Source organism: Crocodylus porosus, unplaced genomic scaffold (genome assembly GCF_001723895.1).
Source record: "Crocodylus porosus isolate Cpor-Errol unplaced genomic scaffold, CroPor_comp1, whole genome shotgun sequence".
Lineage (NCBI taxonomy): Eukaryota > Metazoa > Chordata > Crocodylia > Crocodylidae > Crocodylus > Crocodylus porosus.
This window is the reverse complement of record NW_017728913.1, coordinates 30,136,172-30,148,423: the sequence shown is the minus strand read 5'-3', so window position 1 is coordinate 30,148,423 and position 12,252 is coordinate 30,136,172. Positions and strand designations below refer to the sequence as shown.

At 45.4% G+C, this 12,252-nt stretch overlaps 1 long non-coding RNA gene across 1 annotated transcript in view; it reads right to left on the bottom strand.

Annotated features, from left to right (window-relative positions):
• Window positions 1-1,560: 1,560 nt before the first annotated feature.
• The window catches only part of LOC109309775, an 89,576-nt gene continuing 78,884 nt past the window's right edge, over window positions 1,561-12,252 (bottom strand). The window contains exon 3 of the long non-coding RNA XR_002101038.1: window positions 1,561-3,074. This is a non-coding gene — a long non-coding RNA (uncharacterized LOC109309775). The remainder of the gene's footprint in view (window positions 3,075-12,252) is intronic.

The following is a 12,252-nucleotide window of genomic DNA, read 5'->3' as shown; positions in this document are numbered from 1 at the left end:
AGTTAATAGGGCTGGCACAAGGCATGCGGCATGTGGTGCCTTATCGGACCAGCCCTACATGGTGGCTCCAGTACCGAATGCATCATGTGGGGCTTGGGCCAGTGCATTCCACATGGTACATGGGATTAATTCAAGACCAATCTATGGGCCAGGTCCTAGGACTCCAGAGGCCAGATCCAGCCTGCAGGCAATATCTTTGACATCCCTAATCTAAAGGAACTAAATATAGTCAATGCTAAGAATAAATTTGAAGAGAGACAGCCCAATAGCTTAAGTCATTATTATATCAAGGATTCCATTTAGTGAAGGAGAATGGAAGTGAAAGCATGAATAATGAAAGAAAAATAAATGTTATGTTAATAAATGTTATGGGGAAATGTTACCAATAGACATGTAGCAGCAACAACATTAGTAAGGTATCAGCAAGGACCTCCAGTATCTTACATGATTTTAAAAAGGAGCCAAATTCACAGCTGAACTAAGCAGATACGGAAAAATTCTACATGATGTAACTGTAAAGGCGTGCTTATATATTTTTGCAAAAAAAAGGGAGGAACGGGGAATTAGGCATTGCACCTTAATTGGCCTTGGGGGCACCTTCTCACTACAGTAGAATCCAGCACTGAATCAGGCACCTCTCTTCTGCATACAATGCATGAAGACAGTCAGGGACATAGGGAAAGCATCAAATGGGTTAAACAGGGACTTGCCTATCCTAGCCAACTGAAAATTCAGAGTAGAAAACTGCAACTTAAATACTGAAATACTCTTCTTGAGTAAGGTACCTCAGTCCTTTCTTTAAAACAACAATCAGGTATGGGTACTTTCATGCAAAACCAGACAAAGGATAAGCTTTCCTGCATTTACATTTCTCATGCAATAGCTTAGTTGTTAGAATATTCACTCAGAATTACTGGGTTCGATTCAATGTCTTTCTCTCCCTGAGGAAGCAATCTCCCACCTCCTACAAGAATATCCTAACCAGCAGCCTCCTGTGAGAGAGCTATTCTCAGTCTTTGCCATTACAGTTGTTCCATTTTTGCATTGCATAATTAAACAGGTATTGGGCTAAAGAGGTGAGGGGAAAAAAGAGTGAGAGTGAGGGGACATATAACTCTCTAACCTACAAGTTGAAGCACCACATTAGGAGACCTACATTCCAGTGTATGCTCCAATGTACATGCATGTGTTTACACTGTAAAACAATAATTGGACAAAATAATTGACTGGTGCTTGAAACGGGGACTGGAACCCAGGTCTTCCTCCTTCCAGAGGGGTGTGCTAACTGCTGGGCTAGAGAGTTATTTTCTCTCTCTCACCACTCTCTGTTGTCCACTACATATTTAATTATTGCATGGAAACCAGAACAGTTTCATTAGAAGCAACTAAGAATGCCCCTCCCACCTTAATTTCAGACTTTGTTTTGAAAGTAGATTAATTTTATGCCATATTTTGTTATTTTATAATTTTTTTGCTATAAGAATTAAATATTATGAAGTGAAGAGCGCACTGTCCCAGCTCCAGTTTTCTACAAATTAAAATAATGCACCACATTACCTTGACCTTTTCTTTATTTTGTGATTTGACAAAATGGTCACTGCACTTCTCCCTCATTAACAACTTGAACAGCCAGTAGTCAACCTGATGACATGGGCATAAAATCAAGATATAAAATAATGAAATGGTCATAACAGCATAGTATAGTGAACCACTATATTTAAAGGAACATATTAGACATTAAATCTCACAATCCTGTAAATCAGTGACAGAGACTGAAATGAGAACAGAAAGTGGCACAAGAAGAAACATTTTCATGACAATGAGTTAAGCTTGTACCATTGTTCCATTCTCATTAAGCTCTTGTAAAATTGCATTCCCATACAAAGGCATTAGAGCAAGTTAAATATAAAGACTTAATTTAGACAATAAACATATCACTATAGCGACAAGGCTTAAAGTTTATTTAACAATGAATTTCAAATAAAAAATTTATAAGCTGATTTAAATTCTAATGAACTGACACTTATATCATAGGCATACAATAGCGGAGTGATAGCAGTGCTATAAATTCACCATGCTAGGCCATTCTCAGGGTCTTTTACTTTCAAGTATACTATATCAACAACAATAGCTTTTAGGCATAACAGAATAGCAAGAATTAAAAACCATATGTTTTAAAAATAAAGCCATCATTTTTCAGCAGGTTTATCAGAACTCACACTCTAACAAGATTATGCTTATATTCTAAAACCAAAATTGACTTATTGAGTAAGAGTAGATTCAAAGGATCAATTATAATTACGTCCAGTTCATTTTGCTGTTAGGTGATAATTAATACTGGCTCTCTCTTTATGTACATCTTAAGGTACTTTCAGTGATCTTGAACAATTGATTATTCCATATACACAGTCTGATCCGAAGTCTCCTGGTCCTCCTTCTCATCATCCAAGCCACTGGTATTTCCTTAGGAGCCATGAGGGAAGGAGAGTATAGAAATCCCCAGGTGGCCAATTAAGTTCAATTTAATATTGTTTGGGGCCATAATGGTGGTGCAAAGCAGCTATATCAGGGGATAGAATTTGGCTTTTTATACATACTGGAGTTAAAATTACTCATTTTTGAGAAGTTGTCATTAGTTAGCTGTGTAGTTTTCTAACTAGAAGTAAAACCTTGATGCAGTAATGTTCTTATTAGGCTGCTAGACTTTGGCTATGGTCCAGCTAAAATTAGCTACACAATTTCACATGGGGATGCTTCAAGATTGTAATTTCATGGTTCTTCTTGACAATGAAAAACTGATTGTTTGTAATCATTTACACAGCTCAGTAGGAAAGAGGAGGATCTAAAGTAGTATTACAAACAAAACATTTTCAGATTGCTATCTACAAACCCTGTGTAAAGTGAATTAGAACAAGAAATTTTACACTTTCTCCCAGTTTACATAAAGCAGCTGCAAATTCAGTTTGTAGACTTCATTTTTCATTTTGATGTGCTTTCTTTTGATCTCTAGGAAGAAATATATTTATAATTTCCAGAAGAACTGCCTCAGAGGTAAGTGGTATCCAAATATTGTTCTGTAGAGATAAAAAATGTACAATGTCACTGGTATTTGGCTGTGGATTGATGATGCATTGCACAAGGATATGGAGACATCATTTCTATAAAACGTGTAACATTATGGTTTAGGGAATATTTAACCTTTAATACAAATCATTTTTATTCCCCCACTGGAATTCAAAGCACTTTATTCTTTTACATTTCTTTCTCTTTTTTCCCCTCCTGTTTGCCTGTACTATGACTGCAACAATTTTTTGGCTTTGGCAAGCCATGAAAGGAAAACCAGAATAGCAAGCTTGATTGCATAGTAAAAGAGGCTGAGTAAAGTAATATGCACTGAACACTAAAAGCAACAGCTTTAGTTTAACATTTATTTGTGTGTACATGAGTATTAAAGTGGCCTTTTAATAGAGTGGGACTGTTAGGAACTTTGAACTGGTGAAACAGTTTATATGGGAACTGTCTTTTAACATAATAAAAAAAAGCTAAAATTATACTTTAAAGACAAGAAATGGAGTGTTAATCATGCTGCCTTCTATCTCCTCTGCTTTGGTCCCATCTTGTTTTTCCTTTGACTTCTGTCTTCTCATCCCATCCATTGATGAGATGGGATGATCACTGCTTGGTTCCTTACACACAATCATTCAACTCCACTTGCTAACTGACGACATTGTGCATGCATATTACAAACTGTGTATTACGTGGTATTTTGTTATTATTCATAATTACAATTCAACAGAGCATATAAATGTATACATAATCAAAATCTAAGTCTTAATCTACATGTAAGCCTATACTTAAGTGCTTTCCTGAATTGGGACCTAAGACATGCCAAAGTCCTGATTCAGGCACCAGTCCTACCATCAGCTCTGTTCCAATTTACCCCTTTGGGAGCAGCCAGATAAGTGGGATGTGCGCTTTGCACAAAATGCATGCAGTGCATGTCAAAAGGTTCTCCATGCTGCATGTTTTCAGTGCAGAGCCAAAATTAGATACCAGGAAATCCTGGTATCTAAAAAAAACTGTGCCAAAAAAAGCAGGATGACTCATGTGGCTGCAGCCATGCTCTGCCTCCTGGCCAGGCTCCACACATCTGAATCACTGCCACTGCAGCCCTAGGAGGCCCCCAAGACCCCAGGTAAAGCTGTTTGTGCCAGTCCAGATGCTGGCTCTAGCCTCTCTTACTATACCCAGAGCAATTTGATGCATAACAGAGCGCACGTGCAGGAGCATTCCCCAGGGACAAGTAGCAGTGGCATAACTGTGCTACTGCTATTTGTCCTCAGAGAAATGCAGCTGCGGGTTCATGGGGATGCACCCTTTGTGTTCTCTTCCCTTTAAGAAGCTCTGGTATGAGCTGATTGGAAACAGGTATTACGGTGGCCAGATTCATGTTATGCAAAGCTGATAAGTTAGAACTCAAGGCTCAGAAGCAAACAGACTCATTGGTTCTGAGTGATTAAACACTCAGATTATATGTTCATCCAGCTGTGGGGGTCTCTACAGATCTGGAAATGTGGTGGGGTAGCCTGCAATGGCAGCATTAATAGCCACAGCTCCTGGAGCCCCATAGCCAGATTTGGAGTGTAGAGTCATATCTAGCCATGGGGGCTTCCCTTGGGCCCAGAAATCTGGTGGCAGGAATGACAGCAGTTGTGGCTCCAGGACCTATAGCAAACTAGCACTGCTGCTACCAAATTCTAGTACTGGGGGCCAGATTATGTGGTCCTATGCTCCAGATCCAGCTCACAGACCAGCCCCGCACTCTAGATCTCACCAGCTCACAATCTGCCCATGGGGTTGGCACCACTGTCCTTTAAATTCTCTGGAAATGTGGAAAACAAGTAGGAAAGTATTATGCAGTACTTCACTTTGTACCTACAAGCAACAGATGCCAGAAAAAAAGAAAACATACAGCTCTTTAACAACAGCTGATTCTGAAAAACGTGGGACAGATTGAGATCTCTCGTTATGTGCGTGCCTAAATGGCAGTTGGGGGTTCCAGAGGAGGGGCTCTTTGAGCAGGTCAGCACTCTGGGTGAGTGTTGCAGGGGACCTGGAGGCAGAAACCAGCCTCCAGGCCTGGAGGAGGTCCTGGTAGAACTCTGGTAGCCCTCGCAGGTCCTGCAGGGAGAAGCACCACCGGATCCCGGAGCATCAATTCCACTACCCACTTCTGCAGGAAGGGCTGCAGGGTCAAGGTGTACAGCTGGCCTGACAGCAGGCAGCCTTGACGCACCCCTCTCCTTAACAGGATGGGATCTGTCAGGGTCCAGTTGAGCTTGACCAAGTGCTCCACAGAAGCATACAGCACCTAGAGAGCCTGCATGAAGTAGGGTCCGAAGCCAAAGGCCTGCAGCATGCATGTGAGGTATCCATGATCTAAATGCCTTCTCCTGGTCCAGGGATAGGAGGGCAAAAGACAGGCCCTCCTGATGTGCTACCTCCTGGAAGTCCCAAAACAGGTACAGATTGTCGAAGATGGAATGTCCAGGCACCGTATATGTCTGTTCGGGATGGATCACAGCGAGATGGCCTTCACTGCCACCTTGTAGTCTAGGCAGAGGAGGAACATGGGACACCAGTTCCTCAGGTCGTGGGGATCCCCCTTCGGGGTGCATTGCTGGCGTGTGGTGCAGTGCGGTGGGCCCCTCCATGGGGGGGAGCAACAGCAGCAGCAGCAGAAGCCCAAGGCAGGAAGGGGTGCAGCCAACTTACCCCAAAAGTTCTGAGAAAAAGCCAGCAGCTAGCAGTAGCCAGAGGCAAGAAGGGGTTTGGCAGAAGCTCCCAAGACCAAGCTTACAGCAACAGCAACAACCTGGGACAGGAAGGGGTGTGGCCAACTTCCTCCCAGAGGCTCCTCCCCCCCAGCTGGAGGTGCCAACAGCAGAGGCACCCCAGTTGCAAGAGGGGTTGATCCTGACTGGTATCACCCATATTGGAGACCTCTGGCACTACAATAGGCAGGAGTGGGTGGAGTCCACTGTGTGAGCCTGGCACGTGTCTACCCACGACATGTGCAACCTGCTGTCTGGTCCAGGAGGTGAAATCTGCCATACCTCCTGATGCACTTGTCCTGATTGACCAGGCCCTGCACAGTGGTAGCCCCCCCACATCCTCCAGCCCATCGGAGTTTGTTGTGGGACCAGCACCTCACCCAGCTTTGTGGCACTCCCCACCCCACCACCTAAGCCATCTGGAGGACACCAGACCAGTCCACTTTTCCACCATTTATTGCCACCACCTCTACATGCTCAGGTGCTGCATGATCCATCATGCTGCCTTTGTTTTCCTGCCCAGACACCAACTGGCGGGATCTGCTCAGTGAGGATGTGGCTGGGGCACCCCAGAGGCTGAGTCTGTACTCCACCCTCATCCCACAAGCCACTGGGGACATCAGCTAGTGGCTCCTCCATGGAGCCATTGCCATGGGCATGTATTTGGCGAGCTTCATAGACAGTCTGGTCTCCAGCCCCTTCTGAAGTCAGAGGAAGACCTTGGTGCACATGATCCACAGGCTGCAGCCCCTCCATGTCCAGAACCTCCTCCTGAGGTTCTCATTGAATTTCACCCCCTACCTTTTTGTTTTTGGTCACCCCATCCACAGCCCCACCAAGTCTCAGGACCTCCTGGTCAACCTCCTGGTCCTGGCCAAGTGGACCCCATACTTGACCAGGAAGAAGGCAATGGCTGGGAAGCTGCCCAGAGACTGCAGAGCTGCTTTCCTCACACTTGTCTGAGCATGTTTCCCGGCAGATCACCAATGGTCAGTGTCCACCAGACCCTTTAATGCCTAGGCAGATAGGTATGGCTCAGGGGCTCTGCTCACTGTCCTCCTCAGGCACACTCATTTTCACATTTTGAGCTTTTGGCTGTCACATCACTCCTGTCCCATTTTTTGTCTTTGTTGTCCCAAGTATTTTGTTGTAGCATTCACCCATTAGCCCCCATACAATAGGGGCTACTAGTTAGCTGGGAGGGCCTTAGGACCCATGGTATTCGAATGTTACAAATAGACAGGAGCTTCTGAGGCCCTGACAGTTGGTATCTGGGGACACTAGCCCCTTGTGCCAGCTGGACTGCTGAAGCAGCCCTGACCTGGAGTGGCCCCTGCACCCACTACCTATTCCAGAAGTCTGGCAGTGGGGACTGCTTCCTGGCTGTGACCTGCTGCCACATGTGATGGCATGCAGCCCCATGACAGTGTGCCGGCCAGACCCAGGTGGGGACTGTATGGCTGCCTTGGCTGTGGTATGGGCATTGCAGCAGAGCATTCTGCACTGATGAGCCACCTGCCAGTGGGTCATGTCTGCACAGTTGGTCTTTGTACAGAACTACTGTCATGTCTTCTGGTGCAGCCATCTGGGCAACTATCACCCAGAAGATGTGCTTATTGTGATGGCCTCCTTCAAAATGTCAAAGTATGTCCTCCTGGCCTGACATAGTCAATAGGTCAGCCTCCTTGTCTGTCCTCCAGCTAGGTCCCTGGTGCTGGCCCTCACCAGCAGAGATCCCCATTTAAAAATTGCAAATTCTCCGATTAAAAAACCCAAGTTAGCTCAATAAAATACTAGAAATCTGTGTTTTTCTGTGATTGAAATTAAACACCACCATATATAGAGAGATCAGTTCAGCAATGTTTTATTGATACATTTACAATTTTAAAGCAATTTGGAAGCCTACCAATGTCTCTATCATCACTGTAACAGGCGGACCACCAGGGGAAATCTCCACGTGGCCCACCCACCTATTCTTGAGCTAACCGCCCGCCTTCTCATCCACCATGCCTTGGACTTAATTAATAGATGTAATTAGGTGGGAGGCTGCCCATTTTCTGCCCCGCTGCTAGGGGGCACTATCTTCAGCTCCATTCCTTCCCTACACCGCAGCCCAAGCCTCGCAGATGACATCATGATGTTCTAATACACACCAGTCCCACATGATGGGACCCCAGAATCCCACTGTAGGACCCCACCTGGGTTCCTCTCTTCAGGCAGACTCTGCTGCCATCATACCAGGCCATATATTTCCCTGCCACTGGTTTCTCTTTGGGTGTGGTTTCCTTTGGCTCACATTAGCCCTGGCCCACCTCCAGGCCAGTCAGGACGCCAGGCCTCTGGCTCTTGGGCATCCCTCTCGGTGGGCCTCCTTGCCCTTCTGACCCTCCTGGTCCTGGCCCCCACCTGGGCCAGTCAGGGGAAGCTCTGGCAGGCCTCACTGCATGACCCATACTCTTTTCCTGGGGTCCCCCTCTCTGGATCCTCCTTCATGGAAATGGGGAGCTGGGGTACCTCACACCACAACTGGTGCCTCAGGGTCTCACAGGGGACTCACATGTTGTGGTGCTACTACAGGTGTTATTTTTGACCCACACTCTGCCTCCCAATGGTGGAGGACTTACTGGGGTCAGGACTCGGCTCTCTCACCCTCTGGCTGAGCCCCCATTCTTCCCTCACTGGGAGCTTTCACACTGCCCCCCTCACACTGGGGGCTTCTCACTGCTCACAATGCCCCCTTTACTTGAAGTCTCAGGGCTTCCTCCTCAGGGGGGGCTCAGGTAGCTTCCTCCTCAGGTGGGGCTCAGGTGGCTGTAGCCATGCTTGGCCCCAACTTTCCAGCTCGGGGTCTCAAACCCCCACAGGGCTCAGGTGGCCTCCTCCTCAGGGCTTGCACCCCAACAACTACCTCAGATGAAACGCAACCCACCCAAATGTGAGGGCTAGGGGTTACAGCACCCCAACCCACCTTTCACTGGGGTGATCACTGGCCTGGCATTTCTTGGGGGCTCCTGTGCCACTGGAAGCCCCACCAGGCCACCCACTCCCAGTTGGTGCAGTTTTAGGTCATACCCAGGACCAGGAGCCTCCTACCAGTTTCTCCCTTACCTCCAGATGAAACTCAGCAGACCTCTGACCAGGTAGTGTTATTGCCTGACCCCTTACAGCTAAACTGGCCTGTTTATAGGGGCAGCCCTGAACCTAAAATGGCTGCCCTCATTAGGCACCTGGCAGCTGCCACACTGCAGCACAGCGGGGTCTGCCAGCAGCAGGCCCTGAGTGCCTGATGGCTGCTGCTGCTGCAGGGTGGTGGGAGGGGAACTGTGCACCATGCATGGGGAGGTGGGCAAGGGAAAAAAGTCCTCCTCCCCCCTCCACACAGTCCTCCCCACTCCCACAGCCTCCTCACCCCCATGTCCCTACTTACCAGGGACGGCACTTGGATCTGAGTCACTGCTGCAGCCTTGTCCTGCTCCTATTTGGAAAGGGGGCAGGCATATAGACACTCTGGCTGGAAGAGTCAGCCTCTGGTTGGTTTTATTTTCAGCAGGTTTTTTTGCGGGGGGTTGTTGATACCAGGATTTCCCAGTATCAAATCTAGAGTCCACACTAGCATGTTTTTGTTCCCAGGATGCCTCTTGCGGTATCTCAAACTGCTTTAAGATGCCACAACAGGCATTGGAGCACTTGTCTGGATGTACCCATAAAGCACATCCCCATGAGCATTCACATGTTGTTTGTAGCACCTCAAAGCTGTTTGAGGTGTCGCAAACTGCACATGTCACATGTGCACCCATTCACCACACTGCTAATTTGCAGTGCAGTGGATCTCCTGGTATCAAAAAAAACCACCACTGAAAAAAGCAGTGCAGTGCATGTGGCAGCAGTGAGAACCACCAGAAAGGGAGCCTGGCCAGCCACATTCCCATTGCTGTTACTCTGGGAAGCCCCCAGGACTACAGGTAAGGCTGCTGGGGTGAGCACAGATCCTGGTCCCAGCCTCCTCTATCACACCCAGCACAACTTACCCTATACCATTCCCAGGTGCAGTGGTGTGCACCATGGCAAAAAGCTGTGGTCCAGATCTGCATTTCTGCTGTAGCAACTGCATGCCCCTGCATCTGGGATGTGTCATTACATAACAACTAATCTTGTCTATACCCAATTTAATGTTTTGGTAGAAAAAGGTTGTCAAACTAATAAAAAGCCTACTAAATAAGGTGCCAAGTCAGATGCTTATATATAATGGCCAGTGTTAAATTATAGAATGAAGTGTAGGTTGCTACCTGCTGACATTTTGTTCAACAGAAAAAAATGTTCACAAGATCACCTGTGCTGTTAACAACTGGTATTGAATCACTGGGGACTTGAAGATGTGTAAAGAAAAAGATATTAAAGCTAAATACTCAGTATTATTTGAGTTCCTGGGGTATCTCAACAGAAATCCTGAATAAAAAAGACTTCTGACAGATTTCTTGGCTCTCAGTGGTCAATGAACAATGAAGCGTTCTAAGGCAAAAGAGCTCCACAGATACAGGGATCTACCTACAGGAAGCTTATTGCAGAACCAGCTCAATATAATAATGTGTATTCTGTTTAGATCTGCAATACCCAGCATTATGTACTAAATAGACTTTTAGCCCACTTCTGTCTCTTATTTTCTACATACAAATCAATAAACAGGTTAACTATCTGTAGGCTCTTTCATTATAGGAGAATATAATAATTGGAAATGTAAGCTTAAACGGTCTCATTCCTAAACCCTTACATTCGAGTAATGTTATTGTCATGCAGCTCCAAATAAACACCATAGGAACAACAAATCATGTTATTTGAATATTTAAATTACATAAGAAGAAAATATATAAAGATTTTATTCATTAATAAGATTAAACAGGTAAAATGTCAGAGTAGGAGTTCATTGTTGGGGGAGTGGGTTGGGTGGGGCCTTGTAGAATAGGTGTTGAAGAGGGATATAAATACCTGAGGTCTTCAAGATGACGTTTAGGGGAGGGGAAAAAATCTTTATTTCTTCTCTGGAATCTTTTTTCTCTCCTCTGCATCAGCTGGACCTGATATTGCTCACAGATTACACCCCAACCTATAACAACTGATCCAATTTTATGGCTAAAAGAGCTTATTTTATTTTGTTTTTTTCTTTTTTCTTCCACTCTAGTTCTGACACCATCTGTTAGAGTACTGCAGCACCACATTTAACCCTCAGGAGATGACTTCCAAAGCTGAAACTACTTAAACTAGTAGAAAATATTTGTCAAAAAATTGGAGAGAAAGCATTCACATCTACAATATTCAATAATAATAGCAATTATTTCAATTATGATACAGCTAAAGGACCTAAGCTTCTTTTTCTTAGATAATTCACACCCACTATTATTCATGGGAAGCAGAAAGCAGTGAGAGCCAGGTCTTGAGGAGGAAAGAAACATCAAACACAAAATAATACAAATCCCCCAGGGAGAAATGGAAATTCATGGTATTGATTTACTTTTGGTCATTTTATTTACTTGTTTAGTGGAAATTGAGTGGGAAAGCACAGGCTGCATCTGCTGAGGAGTGTCAGTTCTGTAGAGTTTGATGAAAGAATTGCAAATCTCACATGGCCACATTGTAAATCTCACTGTACAAATCTCAGTTTCCCTCAGTCCAAGGATTTGAGGAGCCCCTTGCAGAAAAGTACTTCAGTGACCTGAGGGAAGGACTTATTGGATGAATTCTATGCTTGTTATATGTTTCATTAGATTTACTGAGATGCTGAGCATTGGAGACTTTCAAGGATTTGATAATATCCTCATGAAGAAAGAATAACTTTTCTGATTTCCTCCATTTCCTGGTCCAGGGTATATGAGCTTTTCAGCCCATTTCACATTTCAAAATACAAAGTTATTTCTTTAATGATATCTGGGTTTAGGATGGAAAGCAGATGGGCAACTAACTCTTTACCATCTGGGGCTTCTGGATGATCTTCAAGGATGACCCTATGCTTGCACCCCATCCAGCAATTTGCAACACTCTAAACTGGATGTCACCAATACATGCATAACTGAACAGGTCCTCATCTCAAAGAAATGGTTAGTATCTTACAAGCAGATGAAACAGTACTTTTGACCATAATTGCCAGAAATAGGGCATCAGAGTTCCAGAAGAACCTCAGAGGTCAAGCTTTTTTTTTACAAAGCAGAAGGATAGCTCCTCAGTAACGGGGGAGATGCTGCCTGTGGCAGGCCAGTAGGGGGCGCTCCTGCGTTGAGCCGCCCATCTCCCTGCGCCCGACCACCTTCCAGACTCCGAATGCCTCCCTAGGGGCGCCTTATGCTTGGCCGACCCCTCTCCTGGAGCACATTCGCTAGTCTGGGGGTAGCGTCGCCGCCACCATCCCAAGAAGGGACTGTCTCGGCCC